This window comes from Achroia grisella, unplaced genomic scaffold (assembly GCF_030625045.1).
Source record: "Achroia grisella isolate CSIRO2021 unplaced genomic scaffold, CSIRO_AGI_Agris_v1 utg1920, whole genome shotgun sequence".
In the NCBI taxonomy this organism is placed as follows: Eukaryota; Metazoa; Arthropoda; class Insecta; order Lepidoptera; family Pyralidae; genus Achroia; species Achroia grisella.
In genome coordinates, this window is record NW_026712695.1 from 278,244 (window position 1) to 300,598 (window position 22,355).

General features: G+C 29.2%; 1 protein-coding gene across 1 annotated transcript in view; it reads left to right on the top strand.

Moving 5' to 3' along the window:
• Nucleotides 1–22,355, top strand: part of LOC131841715 (short neuropeptide F) — a 79,214-nt gene that overhangs the window by 28,488 nt on the left and 28,371 nt on the right. Inside the window, exon 2 of the mRNA XM_059190032.1 lies at nt 3,470–3,493. The gene's annotated coding sequence lies outside the window, so the exon portion shown is untranslated. The remainder of the gene's footprint in view (nt 1–3,469; nt 3,494–22,355) is intronic.

Genomic DNA, 22,355 nt, shown 5'->3' on the forward strand with positions numbered 1-22,355 from the left:
AAATTGCTTTAAATATTTAATAACAAGGTTTCACTATCTTCCTTTTAAGATACTATTACATGATTATTAATATAAATTTAAATAGAAATTTAAACCCGTATACGTTATATATGTAATTACTTTTATATTTTTACTGATATATAAACAGTTAATATTTTAATGTTTTTAAATTTTTTATTAAAATTATAATCTACACATCTTGTTATATGTAATTTGAAGCTACTGTACAGGTGCAGTAGAAAAGCATTACAACCCACTTCAGAATAGATCAACCTTCTCCATTAACAAAACTTGAATCAAAATGATGCTTCTTAAACATGCTTTATCACTAGGCTGTGAAGGAATATTTTATAATAGTCCACAATCAAAACTTCGTTCCAAACACTAACCGACAATTTTAGTTACCCGGAAATTTAGGTGTGTTATAACATAAATTACATTAGAAGCAGTTCTAGGTAGAAGTTGGACGATAAATGGAAGATTGGATGGATGTATGTGGTCGTATAAATTCGTGTTTTACTAGATTCAACGCGTCGGTGAGGTTTATGACTTCAGCCTAAAGTTTTGTACATACAACTAGATAAAGATACAAAAATCTAAATGCCAAATCATTTTCAGAAGTATTTTTTATATACTTGAAATACTTAGCTCACTATCTGACTGTTGGTAAGAGATAACTATTTTCTATATACATGAAAAGCAAAAGGAACACGTCATAATAGGACATAATTGGATATGACTACGATCTCATCCCTCAGTATCCTATAATTTCGCTGCCTTATTTACAAAACAAGCAGCTTAGCTAAAATAGGTGAAACAGAGTTACCTACTCATATGTGTTCTAGACTATTGATAATACCTAGATTTTTTTTGTAACTACGTACATAATATAAAAATAAAACATTCAGATTCAGACCAATATAAAATATCATACTACAAATGTTTGTACCATTCGTGGAATCGAATCCATATCTTCGGAACAAAAGTGGTCTGCTTTACCGTTAGACTACCTAGACCGTAAAGACATGGTTGGTCATGGATACTATATTTATTTCATGATATCGTTATGTAGCTTAAAGTGCTTCGAAGTCGAATCTAAGATGAAGTTATTCATTAAAATCACCCGGAAAATAAATGTAAAATTAGAAAAAAATCACGCCATCAATCAAAATAAAACGTAGTAAGTTTCCGTAGTTTTTACTAATTATACATATAAATAATGACTGTGTCAAATTTAACAGTTAATAAACGTAAAAAGTACTTTTTTCGTCCTTAAGCTAAAATTTTGGCGAGGTAACCTGTTGTCTGAGGTTTAGACAACTCACTTATTCTTTTAGTAGCGAAAAATATTCCCATTTCTACGATATTCCAGTACAAATATCTGTAATTGATACATTTACCTTACACTGAGTATGTGGCTTAATGAGTATAATATGGTTTCAAATTTCGCAATTATTATCGATAGCCCTTACATACCGTAGATACATATAGTGTGCAAGGCCCTTTTGTTAATTACATCTGAAACTCGAAACCTTCTACTTATTAAAAACTACGTGTCTTCAGTCACTATCTCAAATATAAAAGAGATTATTTGATTCCTATATTAATTTTACTTGAAGTTATCGGATTTATCCTCTAAAACATTTTAAGAGAGAGTACGGAATATACCTAGCGTATTTTTTTCATAGACGATATAGATCTACGTCTATGTAAATTCAGAAAACATGATTATTATTTCGTTTCGAATTTACTATATTATTAAAGATCTCTCTCGTGTTCATCTACGTTATAATTTTCGTATAGTATGTAGAATTCTAATAACATTATGTAAAAGTGGATAGTGAGTGTGGTAGTGATATGGGTGTATGTGCATGTGGTGGATAATGATGTTTCAATAGATGTGAACTAGACAGAAAGTACGAAAACGAAAGAGCATAATATATAAGTATATTTATAAAATCGTTTGTATTAACTTACTATCAACGCACGCTAAAATCACTTAGCCTAGTAGTGATTAGAAACTTGTAAAATAGGTTTTTTTACAGTGCGAACATCCGATAAAAATCTTTTTTTTTAATTTAATTTAAATCGACGATACGAGCATCAGTTAGTTCACGCATGTTTCTATTAAATGCAGCAATATAAATTAGCTAACACTGATCTCTTTCAGACTTAGCATGTTTTTGTTTTGACTGTCCTAATAAAATTAAGTAGATATATTAAAATTACCATTGAAAGCTATAAAGTTCCAAGTTTCTGAACGGCGCTATGCATCTCTCCGCTGGATTATAATATTCGCCTTCGAACGCTCACGCAATGATAACTTTCGTTTGTTGTTCATGTACTTCGCCGTACTTATTAGAAGCCAGTTTCCTATATAAAGTAAATTGAATCAAGCAATTGAGGCGTGAATATTACCTACTAGCGTTCCCTTCAACTCTGTCTGGGTTGATTATTATATTATACGAGAAGAGAAAATATGTATTTGTGGATGTGCGTTACCGCTGTATTTTTTCCATATATCAATGACAGGTAACAATGGAAGGCGGAATATTTTTAATACTATACCTATTGTTTTATGTGTGAATTGCAATGTTTTCGTGAATTATAAAATGGGATATCTAGGATCAATTAGTTTACTATCAATTTATGCAACATTTAAAAACTAATTTATCAATATAAAGTATTATATTACAGTACTAATAAAAATCATATATTACACAAGCAAGTTTAACCCGTGATTTTCTCCGAGACAATTAACTTATTATGCTAATAACTAGTAATTTTAATTTATAACTTATAGGTATAAAACGATAACTTACGGTAAGATATTCTGCTATATCGTCTTTATGTATAAAATATAATTACAAGCTATACTTACTACAATATTTTGTCATCAATCAAATCATCATACAAAAACAAATTTTGTATCGTAATTAATATAAATAAAGCTGAACTAAGTATAAGCATTTTAAATATTATTATCATGCGACCTGATAATTTAATCGACCTATCAAAACAGCATTATAGTATTATTTTAGGCCTGGGTAAGGAAGGAGTTGTTATCAATAATTAGATTTTAATAACGTCACGCCAAACTAATATTATGTTTAATTTTTATATAAACTGTCACTTACATTAAGGTTTACCAGAGGTACATTTTGTATAAAGTCGACCGCGTATATGCCGCTTGTTTTGCATATTTCAGCCATCAAACAGCTTGCTTAGTACGCTGTGTTTCAGTTAACGAGTGGAATTACAGGATATGAGGAAATGACATCTTAGTCCCACTGACAGCAACACACGAGTAGTAGAGTAGTGCTGTTGATGTATAATGTATATAGCGATAGATCTTACTTTGGTGGACCTTTTAAACATTTAATTTAATACGAATATATGAATATAAAATATAAGTAGATATCTGCAGATTGTATTAGTAAAATTTAATAAAGATTTGTTTTTGTTACAGATAGTCCGCTGCATAAATATAAAGGTATGTGTTTCATGTGGATTATTATTTTCGGCGAGTGTTACGTGCCAGAGGCCCATTATGCAGTAACTTTTGGGTGTGGTACGATCACATTATCGTATTCAAACGAAATTAAATCAATGTCCTTCCCACTCTCGACTAAGCAGAAAAAGGTCAAATTAGTGACGTAGTTAATAACTCTCCAAGCGGTAGATAATCAGTTGATGGAATTTTGTACTTTATAAATTAAGGCTTTCAATATGTATTTATGAAAATATTTATAAACAGACTGTACACTGTAGACATTTCCCAGCCGTTAATTTACAGTATGGCCTATGTACAACCTTTTTATTCATACTCCTCCAGTAATTTAAACAATTGTGTTATGAATATCTAATTTTTTTTACAAATACTCCTAATTATATAATTACTAGCAAAACTTGAAATTAAATAATAAATTTATGATGATAATAACCTGCAATGCATTCAATCATACAATACTTTTAAATAGCTGTATCTGCCATTGTTGTGTACATATTTCAATTTATTTATTTAACTTTATTATATATTGCAGATGTATAACTGTAAAGTTTAAAAAAAGCAGTTTTTGTGTTAACAAACATTAATCTCTCCAAAAAATACGTATATATATATATATATATATATACATATGAATATTATATATATATATTACACAAACTTTTAAAATATCAAAGACCTCTAAATCGAGAATAAACGATTAAAAATAATTAACAAAACGTTCTAGACACATATATGTGGAGTTTAATCACCCTTGACTCCAGATGTGTATTACAACAAGATTGTGAGATTTAACAACAAAAAATACCTTTTGGCTAAAATATTAAATATTAAAACGTTCTATATATCTGGAGTATAGCCTTGTATTCGTGTGAGATGTGGATATTAAATCAAAAGGAAAGAGACAAACTGGAAGCTTCTGAAATGTGGTGTTGGAGAAAGATGGAAAGAATTAGCTGTAAGGATAAAGTAAAAAACAAAGAAGTACCTAATACACAGGGTAAAAGAAAAAAGGCAGATATTGAACACAATAGAAAATAGACGAGGAAAGATGTTGCGACACTTGATACGGCACGATGATTTCATAAAAAATATTATTAAGGGGGAAATAGAAGGAAAGAGGGGGAAAGAAAGACCAAGGCATAGCTACATGAAACAAATTGAGGACAAAATGGGAGTCGTGTCGTATCAAGAATTAAAGAGCATGATGGAAGATCGCGGAAAGTGGCAAGAGCTCCACCGACAAGAGCGTAGGTCTTAAATTATGAATGAGTGAAATATATAATATGTATAACATTTTCTTAAAGTAAATATTATTATATTTAAATGTAGATACTTCTAATTAAGACTGACAAATAATATCACAGAGCTGCTTGTAGGCTTTTACTAAAACCTCTCATTTCTAACAAAGATGCTATAAGACTTCATTTCCAAATAAATCCGATTAAATTCTGCGCGGAACATAATGTAACATAAATACAACTATGAAGGAAAAGAATGAATTGTCACGAGTTCTATAAATAAAATTCTTGTCCTTATGCCATTTAAATACTTACTTAAGAAACAGACATAAAACTCTGCCTTCTTGCCTCGGTTAAGCTTTAAATGTTCAGAGAATTCGTTTATTTTCTTTTTGCTACTCTAAGATATTTTGTTATTTCTCTTAAAACACTGCATTTAAATACAAATTACTCAAACTAGAGAGGTTTTTATTAATCCTGTGTATGCAAATGTGGGACTTAACACGCCCGCAAATCATTTTCTCTAAGAAATGTGAAAAAGCGAATAAAGTTTCAAAATAAAACTTTGCTGGGTTAGCTGGTTAAAAGTCTGGTAGTCGTATTTCAACATTCTTTATTAAGAATTGAATAGGAATGATCGAGTTGTGTAGCGAAATATATGAGAAAACTTTTGTTTGATCGTGAAATAGCTTCGATTTATATACGAACGCCCAGAGTTAACATTTCTATGGAATGGAATTTGTCCAGTAAACACTAGAAAAGTTTTCAATGCATCTGACTTTGCAGCGAGCAAGTCACAAAATTTGCCAATTTATTTATTTTGGCATAACAACACACTTTATCTTAATACGATTGGCTGTCGTATTAGGATCCAGTCGAATAAGATTATTTTCGAATCTACAAACAGTTACTTTAGAGTATCTAAAATAAGTTTTGAATTATCGTTTTCTGGTAAAGTATTAGCCCGCAGAACGAAGCACGATTACAATTAGAAATAAAATGTAACATACATAGAATTTAAGTGAAAATATTTTAGTTAAAAATAAAATATAACACTTTCATTATAAATTATGCGTATCACATAAAACTTTTCAGTCATATAAAACTCAGATTCAATTAGTGGTGTACCAGTGAGGTATTCAAGCCGGTGATTCCATTGATTGGCCGTAGATGTAGACGCACCAATTTGGTACAACGACGCCATTTTACGACCACGTGCGTTTTATTGTCGCAGTCATTATGCTTATTCCAAGCTTTACACCTCCATCCCATTTCCATGATACTGTATAGAAATTCCGATTTTCTTCTTAGCTTGATTGTAATGGATATGTGTATTCTGTTTTCAAAGTATTTTAGCATATCAAATCATTAAATTTCTCATGATACAAGAAAACGCCATGAGCGTTTTCTTTACGTTTGTTTGTGTCGCAAATTATTATTGAACTTTGAATACGAATAGAAAACGAAATATTTTACGTAAGTATCTTTGCACTGATAGTGTAACCAACCTCTTCGATCGTAGTATATAAGTATACTGGTAGGTATGACTATCCATAAGCAGAGACATTCTGTATATTGAAAGTAAATATAATAAAAGTAAAATTAAGTGTGTGTGAAAAATGATTGACAATTTGAAACTAAATTTTTCTAATCGATATATTGAAAGTCATAAGTTTACAATTTTCAAGTTAATGTACTTAACATATGATTTTCCTGTAGATTCGCGCAGTTTCAAATATTATATTTACAATTAATAATACCAATGTGTATTAAATATGTTTTTACTGTCATAAAGGTTCTCGAACCAATTCATTATTTCCGTTGCATATGTACATTAAACAAATTAATTTGAATGTCCTTTTCACTGACATTACCTATATATAGAAAAAAAAAATCCGCGACATTTATTATTTTATTCCAAAATGTTCGGAAACAAAAAACTATAAACTTTTGTTATTCCGTATACCATGCGTACTTACGAAATCGTGAGCATAGCTAACATTTATGTAAAGTTTTAATATTCCAAAGAGCTGCTATATAATAATTGAGATAATTAATAATTTGAGCAAATTTGTTTAGGGCGAAAAGAAACGGGTACTTAGCAAGGTTAGAGGGAACTTTTGATAACGTTATTCTCTTCTTAAATATTATATTTCCTGTGTTACATCTTATCATTAAAGCGGCTTAATAAAAAATACTGAGGAGAAAGAGAGGCTTCCATTCATTTTCAAGCCTTTGAAAGATTAAACTAATTTCCCTACTCTATTTGCAGTAGCTATTTGATTATAATTTCAGAGCAACAAATAAATTATTTTAGGGAATTTTTGAACGTCACTACGCAATTATTTTTATAGAAACAAAAGTTAATGAAATTAGATGTCTGCTTTAGTTAATTAAATTATGTCTAGTTGATTGTCTTTTTTATATTACCCTCTTAAAATATATTTGTTGAAGTGACAACAAAACTGATAGGAAAAAGATTTTAAATTACTTTTTATTTAAATAAATTAGATTGTCTTTCATATTTATTTTTATTTAGTTAGAAATTTTTAAAAGTAATCGCATCTTGAATTACAATTAAATAGAATTTGTGCAGCATTTGTTCATAGAAGTGTTATAGGTATGAGATAGGAGTAGAATATTTACCTATACATGTACATACTGTTTATACATCTATCTTTTTATTCTCCATAAAAGAAACCGATATACTTAAGCTTTTTTAACTATTAATAGTTTTGATTTAGTTTAAACTACAGATAAAAAATATTCTAAATCTTTGTTTTTTTTGTTTACTACACATTATACATAATTATTTCGAATATCAGTCTACTAATAAGTACCTCTTATGTAGACTGCTACACATAAATAACATTTCACAGGCTTGATTGCTTGAGCATTGACATCTTGTAATATAATATTATTTTCATTTATAATTGTCGAATAGTACATATGCATATGTAAATTTTAACATATCAAGAGGGTTGAGTAAGAGGTAGCGTTGTCCTACAACATTTAAACCGTCACGTTTTGCCGTGAACGACATCGAAAATTACATTAACTGAACCCTCATTTCGTTCGTACCACTACCCTAAATCGCCCAATTGGAACAGTTGCAAATTTGCATCAAGCTTTTTGGTATGACTATCATTGATAAGCCGCTCAAAATTTTATATTGCATTATTAATAACTTAACGGGCACCATTTTCCTTGGCGTTCGAAAAAATCTTCGTTAATGTATAGATAGACAGGTATGTTTCTAGTAACTTTCTCTCGGTGTCTCAATCTCTATATCCTTTATAGATATTGAGAAACCTTTACTGACCTATTTAGACAAGATTCTGTACTAAATAGAAAAATATAGTAAATAGATCAGATGTCATAATACTTATTTATCTAACTTTAGAGTGTTTTAATAAGTTGGATATCAATTAAATTATACCATTATATAGGGCCTCATCTACAAAATGAAACAAGAAATTGGATGAACAGAGATTTAGTAATACTAGTAGGCGCTCAACTATCAAAATTCGACCATAATTAATTTAACATTCAGTAAGACTACAGATAAATAATATTAAAGACAAACCATATTAATGTATTCTCAATTTGACCACACATTTGACAAAATTATATACCATATAAAACTGAAATTACAATAATAATATAATTTAAATATAAACCAATTCAATTACTTTAAACAGGCGAGTCGTATGCTTATCTGCAGTAACCTTAATTATAATCTGTTGTTTAAGACCGTCACCGTTGTGTTCATACGGCGGCGACACTTAATCACAAATTTCACACTTAATGTCAGAGCAACATAATAAACAATGTTTCCCGGCTATTAATTTATATAACAATCTAGTATATCCTCATTATTCTAAAGGGCATACACATCAACTATGAGTTGCTGTAATTTGGTTAGGAAAATTTAATCCAAGAGGCGCCAGGCCGCAGATTGCGGTCTTTGAAAGCAGCCGAGGTGTGGAAAATCTAGCTTACAAATGTGCCAATGGGATTTTAAGCGTCCTAGTTTATCATTTAAAATTAAACCTTTGTTTAATCCACGCTCAATGTTGAAGTTATAAATTGAGTAACTCTAAATTAATATTTAGTTGCTATTCTCAGTTGATTGATAATAGTCGGGTTATTATATATTGCTGGGAAAACGAGATAATTCCAACCGTGCATTTTCATTGTTTATTAATAATAATATTTACTAGAAATTGTTATATATATCTATATGTATAAATATTTTGAGCATATAATATTTATTATGTATACGAATACTCTAACTAAAATGAGTTTGAGTCTGTACCTAAACTATTATTTTAATGAATAATAGTTTAAATAATAGTTTGATTCATATTGTTAAACAATATATAATACAAAGTCTATAATATCATCATTTATTATTATAGGTACTTTTTTGATGTTTTTTAAATGATTCCACCTGTTTACCAAAGTAGACAGAATGTAATATTAATGTTTGTTTTTTCTGATCATGTAATTTATTAACATAATCAGAAAAAACAACCAATAAAAGTTCTGTTACTTATTTCATTTGAATATGATAATGTGATCAACGCATGTGATATTTTTTTCACATTTTATGAGTAACAAGCGAGCACATATATTTAGAACAATTGTCCACAAAACTATTAATAATATTCAAAATGTATTTTAACAAAGTTGTAAATAAAAACTATTATTTTTTGTTTCCTTATATTGATTTTAACTAAATATTTAGTTTTATAATTCGAGATATTACAAAACAATAGCTAAAAACCTACATTACTATATGCAATACTCTAAGGGATAGAATCTAAAAAATTGAAACTATACTATTTTAGACCTTTATATAATATCTTAATTGCAAATAAAAAGAAAACAAAATAGAATTCTATCCTACATACAAAATTACTAATAATATATATATATTATTAGTTTTGTTATCTATCCACAAAATATATGTATATTTTAGTTATGATAAAAAAATATATATATGGATACACCATGTGTTTGCATCTCTCACTATATATATTATTAGTTTTGTTATCTATCCACAAAATATATGTATATTTTAGTTATGATTTGTTTTTACCTAAAAAAATCATTAATCTTCTAATGGATACACCATGTGTTTGCATCTCTCACCAGTTTGAATTCAGGCACAATTTCTAGTTTAGCGATATGCTCCATAAGTTTTTTGCACTTTTTACAATTTCCCTTATGAAAGAGCTTCGTTATACTGTGTTTTCCGGAAAAACGTGATTGGAATCGTAGATATCCTCGTATTTATGTTTACCCTCTTGTTTGCTATACCATAATGTACAATACTCTTACAAAATATCGAAAATATAAGTTCAATATCAATATAGATTATTTAGATGTACCTACCAATTACACAAATACTCAATTGTTTTAATCACATTAAAATGTAGGATTTTTTTATAGTTACACATGCAATACTACAACTATCTCTTTGTAAATTTCTGATTGAACCAAGTAGGCATACCCACTATACAAATTAAGTTTTAAGAATAGTTCATAATTTAATCAATACAAAAGCATGGTAACTTCGTGATTCACTGGTACGGCTCCATGTACTGTCAATATTGTACCCAGTACTTTGTTCTAGTAGATATAAAATCGATATTATTCTTTTGAATAAATACTATGAAAATAAAGTACCTATATATAAAGAACGAGATACACAATTTTATGTTACAGTTGTACATATAGTACTTAGTGATTAGTCATTATAGAAATGTAAAACTATAACCCAAGTTGCGTGTGACCTAGAGACAAAATAATTTTATACTCATGTAGACAAATTATTGACCTAATACATAATGTACGAGACTTGATCCGTAGAAAATAGTTCACAACATTACAGACTACATGCAAAGTTTCAGATTCAATTTCTAAGTTAATTTTCATCCAAACTAATTCAATATAAATAAATAGGTACATAACATCATATCTAATAAAAATTACCTAAATAAAATGTATAATTAGAAACTACTAGATTTAACCAGCGTAAGATATGTATGTTAGGTTACGATACCGTTTTCCATCAGAGTAGCGATCAGTATGTTTATTATTCCTATTACAATAACTACATAATTACGAATTTAAGAACTTTTAAATTTATAAAATTATTTAACATTAATATGGGATCAAGAATGTTGAACACAAAATTTATTGCTTAAGTAGCTAAATCTACTCAACAATTTTTTAAGCTAATATTTCGTACAAATTGTCCATAAATACAAGTAGCAATTTGTTTTACCAGTAACAAGTCAAGTTCCAATAACCAATTATTAGTGGGACATGCCGGAATAAGTCAACTAGGAACCAATTAAAGTTAAGAGTTGAGCGGAGTACCACGATGTCGATGGCCAACAATACACCACTGAGACGTTTGTTTCAAAACAGGAGAACAATTCCCTGCCTCATGCCCTGTATCCCTACAGCACTATTATAGAATGACAATTCGACGTTCAAATTGTAAAAGTCAATCCTGATACAAGAAATAGAATGACAGAATGAACAAGCGTAAGCTCTGTTCGAGTTATTATTTGCCTTAGCATTGTATTTTTTTAATCAACCATTCACAAATTAATTACTTTATTACTGAATTTAACTTTTTAGTGTACACTGAGTGAATACCGAAATATTATTCTAGACTAAGTGGTCATTATATTAATAGTTGTATCTTTTGTTATATACTTTTGTAAGAAATAATTTAAAGATACAATACAAATATTGCAGAGTTAATATATGGTTCCCATTTATAATATAACTTTATCAAGTAATATTCTTTACCATTTCTACACCGAAAGGAAATGATTTTTAAATGTCCTGCAATTCAGACTGCGCGCTTTCTATATATATGGTTTCGGAGTAATTTACAATTTATTTTAATTGCTATGTGCAGGTATATGTTATGTAATACCTTATATTTATATGTAATATGTAGTTAATCTAAATGAGAAAAATTAATTAAATCTTTATATTAAAGCTGGAGTGTCGCGTATGTATGTCTGTAATAATTTATACTTAATAACCATATTGATGATAATTCCTGTACACATATTTAGATATTAAATATGAAAGATAGATTTATATACACATAGATTTATGATACATTTAGATATGAAATAAAACAATGCATGTCTTGAGAATTAAAATATTATAGCTTAGGTGTATTGGGATTATCTATTACTAAGTTAAATGGTTCTATTACGCAATGATTGTATTGAATTATTATTAGAGATTTTATATAATAATAATATTTAATAGTCTGCTAATAAGCAATAATACGAACAAATCTAAAAATCACACTCAGCACAGTCTATACGTACGCTACAGCTGCAAAATTTTAATCGGACAATGAGAGAATGTTCTTATTATAGATGAAGAGTTCACGGGGAGAGGTCAGCCGTGGTGTTTCGGGTCTATAGATCGGAATTATTTTTTGCTCTCGTTAATTGCCCGTGTCTCTACACAAAATTATATATATTTAACCTTTACGTACTTAGCAACCAATAATAATATAAAAAAAACAAAATAAACAATGAAAGGCAAAAATTATAACCTATAATAAGAAAATGTTAATATACCATTAATATCAATAACGTCGAAACGAGAAACAGGAGTTTAATACTTTAAAACTTCTTACTGCCCACATGTAGAGATACTTCGGTCTATTATTAATTTAATAGATTAAATAAAAATTTCAACACTAGTAATGTAATGCCCAGTTATCTGAGTGAGTAAGAGTAAAAAGTATAGGGTATGTGATGTACGTTATGTACACGTATTTAAAAATTCAGATAGGTACGATATATCTAGGCTGCTAACACTTAAGTTAATAGTAGTTTTTGTTAAATAATCTTTTGCCCTTTACTAAACTTTTCCTTGTAAATAATGTACGCAAAGCATAATGGCTTCACGAAATATGGTGGCTTTTAAGGGTAGGCGAACCATCTTCATATAATGAGAATAACTTAAGAGAAAGTATAGTGTTCTACAAATTATCTGATCCATGTTAATAACGAATCATAATTATCATATTCATTATTAGGCAACTTGCTCTCAGTTGAACATTGGTATTACGTACACTTTGATACTCTTTACGTTTACTATGACAGGATTAATCGTGAAGAGTCTGTCGAATTATTCAAATAGATGGCAGTTGCAACATTCCATCAGAATATATATTACAAATTGCAACAAACGGTGTTTTTCACAAATTCCAGATCTAGACTTTTATCTATACCATACTGGATTTTCATACCTACGAAAATCCAGTTTAGTAATATTTAGTATTTTTTAACGTAATTGTTAGTAATAATTGTTGTATTTTTATAATATTCCTAAACTGAGGGGAACATTAAGCTTGTTTTAGATTATTTTGGTATATGTACTTCTTTATAAGAACAACTCGGAAATTTTTCCTATTCCTTCTTGTAATGAATTAACGTTCCGAATGAGTGGTAGAATAAATAAACTAAACTACTACTAACTAAAACTTTATATAAAGTTTATTTAAATATAGATTATTATATCGATCTATTACCTACAAATTTATCTACAAGCGCGGAAAGCTCTAGCTTTTACCCAGTACTGCAACACTTCAAGTTAAAAAATTGATCCATTTGGTAAATGATCGCGAAACATATATAGTGTTAAGCATAGTGCACATTGGTGCCGCACCGCCCAACCTGGAGTTCCAATTAGCCGCACCACAGATCAAAGAAGGGCCATGAATTAACCCCTACGAGCCAGCCATTACCTATACCTGAACGTTAAAATCGAAACGGTGTCTCACGAAATTGTATGTTACAGCAGTTTCATTTCTATAAATAGACACTTCCTATAATACAATTGATTTATATAGTATATTTTATATAGTTTTTTTATAATATACTCTACTCAAAACAATTTATTTGTAAATATAAAACTCTCTCACCATTGTATTATTAAATGTCAACAGTGTAGTGACCGTAACAATTCAAATGTACACATTACGTATTTTCAGCTAGAATTGACCTATGTGATTTGTTTTATATTACACGTTGTATTTACTCTGTAATTAATTATGTTTGTTTATAGTATGTTTAGAATATTTCATTATACCTACCACAAATATAGTAGATAAAAATAGATGACGAAAATAACTTTATATGAAAATTTTTATATGCTACTGCCATTCCTTTGATGAAAACTATTTATTGAAAGCAAACCCCCTTCTAAGCTAAAATACCATCTGTAATGTTCCTTTTTCAATCAATCCTTTAACCTTTTAGATGAAACAGGATATAAGTATTATGTAAGAATTTCATATCGAAAAATAGACTCTTATTAAGGAAATTTCTGGACAAAAAAGTAAATAATAAAATAAAACTACGAGTATACTCGTACGTGATATGATACCGAGATGATTATATTTATACATATCATCGTAGATAAGCAATGGTAATATACGTAGTACTAGATCCCCATTTTTACTTCTTTCCCGTGGGAATATAGAAAAAATATTGTACATAAGTAATGTCTGTGGGAAATTATGTTTCACTAGCAATTTCAGCTGTGCAGTTAGACAATTTCGCTTTTTATATTTGGTATACGAATAAGTAAAGCTGTAAACCATACTATAGTAATTAATAGGTTTGATGGACCTTTAGATTCCCGTATTTGAATGAATTAAAAGATAATACATATAATATGATGGGGTTACTTTGTGTTGTGTAAGCTGTAAAATAAATGGATCTTGGACACGCCGTTTTAATTAATATGATCCATATCCGTATGATTTATTCACTTGTTTGTATATTACTAATTTTGTTACAACTGTCAGCGGATTCTTGTCAGACAAAGATATACGTACTTTACTCCTTGTTAAGAGCCCGCATTTTACATTTATTCTAGAGCTAGAGATACTTCATATTAAGAATGTAATAAAGTTTGAATACATTAAGACATTGTATCCATGAATTAATTCCAGTTATTGTTGCAATAATGGAATTTGAAATAAACACGAACTCGGGAATTTCTGTTGGAAAGTTTTATGACAAGTTTGTACTGTATTATAAACTTTCGTATTGTGTACCTGATAAAATTAAACTTTATGCTATATTCATAAGATTTATTAAGATTAAGAGTATTATGTCCACGTAATAAAATTGTATGCAATAACGATGTAGGTAGTAATAAATACGAAGTACGAATTCTTCAGTATTTGTTCGATCTCTATTCAAATATCTTCCTTTCCCTCCACACAAACGCGAAGGCAACACTTTCAATCGAAATTTTGGGGCAAATATTCCGTTCGTATATTCGTAATTAATTATAATTTCAATGTCTTGTACATTTTATTTAAATTTTTTGTACTGTCTTGGATTGTTCATTGGAATGAGCTAAAGATATATTATTTTTTGGGAAAATGTAATTTATTATGTAATTATAAAAGACATATTGTTAATGAAAATATAACTAATGTAAAACGTTGATCATGTTGCCTTATCCAATTCACATCGATAACTTGTAACATCTCAAAGTTGTTTGAATATTAAAATAACATACTATCAAAAATATCTATAAATAATACTTAGAGAACATGGAACTGTGTCCTTGAAAATTTCACAAGCCGTAGGTTTTGCATAAAAAGATTTTGATAGCTGATATTTTGGGAACATTTATTTATTCGATACTTTATTAGTCCTATACTGAAATATTTATATATACATCTGTTATGTAATTAGAATGATAAACAAGCTATCGGCTCACAAAAGTGATACTTATTGTCTACGTACCTGAGCTGTTGTCATTACAATAAACACTGTAACGCCTTTAGACCTAATATGTTATTACCGAGGACTAAGTACCCGTATGCCTCCGGACCCCATAATTTCTATTATGAATATAGGGATGCGTATTTTCCAAAGAATGAGTTAGGATACGAAGCCTGAGAAAGGTAAATTAAAAGGGGTTCATCGAACTTTACACATCAAACAAGTGAAGCTTAAAATATGATTAAAATTAATTACGTACAACCGATGGCAATATTTTCAACCGACTGCTGAAAAGAGAATATATATTTGATGGTTATTTTGTATATGTTTGTACTATTTGATATATTGTTTTTTACATGTATTTCAAGTTACCTACGATTATAATCATTTGTTTGGCACTTTTAAATAAGTTACAATTACAATGTGAAATATGTTCTGGAGGAAAGCTGCGTAAATTGCTAAATTATTATTGCTATTAACTATTATTAACATTTGGTGCAGAAAGTTTTGCTACTACGTATAATAATGCAATTAGATCAATTTTCGAGTTCGAATATTCTAGTATATATTTATGCCTCCATAATGCAGATATAAACATCACTATTTTTGATACGTGGCCTATTTTCTAGATCAGAGCGGTTTTCAGTTAACAGTATAAATAGTTTACAATTACAACTAATATGCAAACTAATTTTAAAAATAACTCAATACATTTTGTTAGGTCAAGCAGCTAAACTTTTCCAGAAAACATACAAAAGCATTCCCTTGAATGCTTTTGATTTTGTAGGTTAAAAAAGCATGAAACAGCAAAAATTAAACCAAAGTTTCAACGCCTCTTGTATTTGGTGACAATAGAGAATGACGTTTACACGCCAAAAATAACTTGAGCTACATAATTTATCTAACAAAATTATCAAGGTTCCTTTACAATAAAATAGTTGAGTAAAACTCTTTCAAATTTACATAATAAAATAACATAATAGTTTACGTCCTATTTATACACTAAAAAATTTCGAATGTTATAACAGATATTTAATGGTTTTTGTACACCGTACAAAAATTTGAATACACATCAAGTTGTATCTGGTGCAAACAAATAAGAGTTTCAAATTTCTCTACATCTGATGTTTCAGGCATCCATAGGCAACCGTCATTTATGGTCAGATTAGTCGTATGGTTGATTTTCACCGTCATAGTTTATAATAAATCTATTAGGTTAATATCTCTTTAAGTCACAAATTAATTGACTACTACTAACAATACTACCAATATCAAAAATCTTTCTATGAAAGTATTACAAATTTAAGCCATTTAGACTATAGGTAGACTTCTTACATTCTTATGGGCAATAATTCGAATACATATCTTGGTATTATTGAAATATATTATATTCCATTCTTTGATAGATTTTTTCTGAGTTATATTCTTCTAAAGAAATTAAATAAGTCTACTTTTCCATTAATGAATTACTATTTAAAAAATATTAAAGTACTTAGATATTACAGCGATTTTTATCAGCACATAAAGGAAGGATGACATTAATGAATGAGACTCGCATTTGGAATTATATTTTTTTCATAATGTCATAGAAATGGAAGTCAGAAGAAGTTATTTTATTAAAGCGTCAGGATCCATTAGAGATACTGTGAAAAGATGTCGGGATAAAGTAGTGATTGATGACGTGACGATACGATGGTTGACCTCAACCGTGATAACGAAAATTATAAAACTCTGGCGATGACCAGAATGTCCTAGTTTTGTTTTTACGTTGTGGATATACGGTGATTTGCAAGTATTGACATATGCTGTGATATCTATATTATTTTCTGCCCCTCGGCTGTCCTTGCTACAGTTACGTATTTTCATGAACTACAATAGTTTTCAGAGGGGTGCCGCATGGAGATATATTGCTAACTATTGAAACGATAGTCATGATTCCTATTGAATGGAATGTGTTCCTGAGAACTCTCTTAAGTCAACAGTGCCCTGATTGCCTATTGACGATCACACAAATAATTTATGGTTATTAGTACCATTGCGGTCTGTTTCGGAAAATATGAAGTCTAGGTTTGTGAGGTAAATACCAAATAATAAACCATTCTTCGAATATAGTAATGACTTATTAATTTGCATAATTGATGACAGAAATTAGTCATCAAATAATTTATTCAGTCCAAAAAAATATTTTTTGTAATTATATTTTTATGCGTAATAACAACTACGGAAATTTCAAATTGCTCTAGTGAAGTACCTCAAAATAAAATTTCAGTTTTCCTTTTATTATATATTTTCTTGGAGATAATATTTTGTTCTCAAATGTTAACTTTACAAAATGTAATAAGCAAATGGATAAATTATCACAAATTTTCTGTTCACTGGAACTAAGTACATGGCCTCTAGACAGTTGGACTTGGAGTTCAATTTCGTTATCGTCAATTAAAAGTTGGACAACATTTAGATATTGCAATTGAGAAATGTATATTTAAAGCGGTCCCAGTTGACTTTTGATAGTGATCTGGCTCACTTTGACTAATGTCACCATTAATAGGTAGTTAGTTACTTAAGTTAAAATTAAAATATATCATGGGCGGAAATTTGCTAATAATGAAAATGGAACAACATCTCAAGTGGAACTTTTAATAAGTAAAACAAGTAAGCAATTTGTAGTATTTAATTTTAGTTATAATTATGATCAGTATCGTTTTTTGTTATTCTGTACATTGTTATTTAATAATAATAATAAGTATTGTAAACGTAAGTGTGGAGAAAACCAGCAAAAGCTGACAAAAAATAAAGAATAATAATAATAATCATTTATTCAGCATAAAAAAGAGTACAGAGTAAAAAAGAAAACTTAAATACTAATAATCGTTTATGCTGAAAAGGCCTCCACTCAGCTGGTGCCGCAGCGTGTCACTACAGCGCTGATTTTCAGTGGAGCCACTTGAAAAAAAAGAAATAGCATTCGTGATGAATTTAAATATCTAAAATGAAGAATCAGTTAAATGGATGAATTATAAGTATGTGTGATAAATAGAAGAAAAATATATAAGGATAAAAAAGTGTTGATAGAAAGACCTTTTTGTAATATAATATAGCTTGAATATATTTATTTATTTATATGACTACTGTATTTATTTGCCACGTTTAAGATTTTTGTACTTTAAGTAAATATTTTTTAAAATGATGTTTAAAAGACGAAACTGACTGAATGAATTTACATTTCGTTTCGCGTTAAGCCTGGTCGTATTTCTAACGCCAATAAGTTCACTTTGTATTAGAGGGCAAATCACATGGTATGAAAACATAATACTTCCTTGTATCTTCGTCCTTAGGAACAGAAACAACTTGGTTGCGATGGATGTCACAAATTGGCGGTTTCTGTTCGTGTAAGCGAATGTTACTATTTTAATTGACTTAAATAATAAAATAGTCTTACCAGTAGAAACATAGACTTACATAATATTATGTTAGAATTTACGTAGTTAGTTAAAAGAAGACAGCTAAGTACAAGTACTATCCATTTCTACTGTACATGTAACTAATCACTAACCATCAAGGTAGATTCCTTAACAAGTGTGTTTCATATAGTCCGTTTAGTTTCTTCTGATGCATTGTTTTGCATACAATTATTAAACATGAGTGAACATTTCGTTTCACATTTTAATTATTCAATAAATGTACTACATGTCTACTTGGGATACTTAGATTTCTACAATTACAGTCGAACTTTAATATTTATTTAATAAACATTAGACTTTGTTTGGATAGGATATTATTAATATTGATTTATTGTGTAAACAAAAATTTGATGTAATTAAAGGGTTTTACGGATGTTTACAAATATTTAAGAAAGTCAATATTTAAAACATATATACCACTGGATACAAAAGTTTCAAAACCCATAATAGATTTAACAAACACATAAACCCATAATATCAGCATTTAAATATTGTTTCCTTTCGCCGGAAACTTGAAAACAACAACTGATATGAATGATAATTCTTTGTGAGAAACTCTGAAACCCAAATATTATGAACGTAAAATAATGTACATAGACTAAAAGTAAAATAAACGTATGATATCATATATTTCCATAAAAAAGCACTACCTTCATATATGCAGATATCTTGTAATACATAAATAAAAGATTATATACTACGATTAAAAAAAAATCTATATGAATTTGTCAAGATAGGCCAAGATTTCATATCAATCCTTCACTGACCATCTGCCAGCGTGGCATTGTAATAATTTTATCATTACCATCATCAGAAATACCAAAAAAATTTTATCAGTATGAGGTCTCACACAATTTTTAGTGAGCAATAAAAAATGTAAATCCAACGTGGACCACATATCATCTTTTTATTCTTTAGGGAAATCACACGAATTGTACCAATCCTTCATCGCATTACAGAGATTATTCGTCGGTAAATACATGTAGTAGTAGTAAAAATAGTCAGTATGCACTGATTATTCAGTAGTAGTGTTTATAAATAAGAAAATATCAGCAAAAACAAACGTCTATCTACGTCCCCACGTGTAGGTCTATAATAAATGTTGGTCCTCCCATTTTGTAGGAAATATTCAAACATTACGTTGACAATCATTATATTTATTGATTCAGCTGAGACGTGTAAATATCTGTTATGGTATGTCATTGCATTCATGGTTAACGACGTTTTATTTGTGAAGATTCACGATGAAACTTTATCTGCATGACGCGACGTTCCACAGTAGAAACGAAGTTTATTCTTCTACCTCTTTTTAGATATAAAAGTTATAGAATCGAAGTGACGATGGAGCAATATTAAAATGTACTTTCTAAGATTGTATTATTATTAGTTATGAATTAATACTAAGGATAGATCCTTATTATAAAATAAGTTAGTATTTTCTTAGTTTTCATTTGAACGCAAGTATTAATTGAAACCGCATTTCAATAAGTATTCGATATGCAATGGAAATTGTACGTGCTCGCAGGCATTAAAAAAAAACAAAATAGCACAGTTTTACGGTACATAGGAATTAAACTTAAACCACAACATACAAAAATAATTCTTTGACTTCTCTACTATCGAAGTTCATCATTATAAAAATATGAAGAAAGTCTATAAGTATACAGTAGTATTAAGTTATTCGGTTAGTTAAAAATTCGATCAAGAGAGTGCCGCATAAGTTTTAGTAGAATTCCGTGATGTATTGACGTCTCCGTAAATTCAATACCATATCGTAAGAAATGGGATATTTGAATTTGTATGAAAAAGATAGGTATTCGTGTCGAAAGTGGAGAAATGTTTGGGGCCAACGCTAGTGTAATGCATACAGTACTTGTATATATAATAAATACGCGTTATCATTTTTTTTTATTGTTTTCCGTTATTAAGCTATAACGAAAATTTAATTTTAGATTCCCTCAAAATGTGAGGGATGGAAAGGCAGATAACTTAGCAGACGTCTTGCTGCTACTAGTATTTGAATAGTTTTCATTGATTTAAGAATTATCGAAAGCGGTTTAGTATAGGATATCAAATGTTTTATTTTTGTAACGAAAAAAAGTAACAGTTTTATAACAAATTAGATACGTCCAAATCTAATTTGTTAATAAATATTTTGTAATAATAATTAACTTAATTAGAAAATTACTATGTTGATAAGATATATCTGTTATTATATATCCGCCCATATTTAAATAGTCCTGACTAACGTTTTTTAGCAATTTTTATTTTATTGAAATAGTTAAAGTATTTACATATAACTATAAATTCCGTACATTCTATTTAATATGAATACAAAAACAGTAGATTACAATGTCCTACAAATTACAATTCCATTGAGTAATAGCTGCAAAATTAATAAACGTTTTCTTCAATTACGCCAACACATAACATATTATATGTATCTAAAAACGCTGCTTTGTATATTATAATAAGGTTTGGTTTGTATAATCCACTACCGTCAACGCGAGAAGCCTTATTAAACTTGACGGACAACACAAAGCAAATCCCATTGTAATTCATGTAAAAAGGCGTTTTTCGACCGCTTTTCCTGTCGAAATATCCAAAAACCCCTTCTTACTGAATGTCTAAGGTAATTTACCCGCCTTCTTAGTTTCGTAGGTTAAGTGGTTTTCAAGATTTTGTGATTAGTCAGACCAATGAATAGCGGTAGCTTTTATTTTAGCGTAGGTAGTCAATTTATATACCATTTGTGTAATCTTTATGAAATACCTAATATATCTTTAAAGATTCACGTTAAAGTTAGCAAAGAGGCGAGGTTACAGACCCATGTGACGTGACATTGTCACTCGTCTGATGATAAGCGTGATTGATGACGTCACAATTGCCGTGTGTCACGCTGCGTATCGCACGGCTACCTACTGCACATTAACCTACTTGTTGAACGTACGAGCTACGAATCTACGACGCTACGAAATATGTAGAGTCAGCGGTGATGATATTATAAATAAAACAAATATAATAACTCAGAAACGAACAATTTCTTTTTACGAATTTTGAAGGAGTTTTGACGGTAATATTCATATTTAATTATAACATACCTACATATGTGTAATTAAACATGCCCAATTTCTAAATATAAATCACAATAAAGAAAGGGAATTTTTCAAGGTCAGCATTTTCAAGTCTTTTCAGCAACAATTTATTTGTGTAGGCTTTGTAAATGGCAATTTCCATATCTATTTTTGTGAAGGCCGATAGCAAATATTTGTTTAAATGAAATCACTCTAGTTGCTCCACGCAAAACATCATAATATAAATAAAACTGTACATGTTAATTACG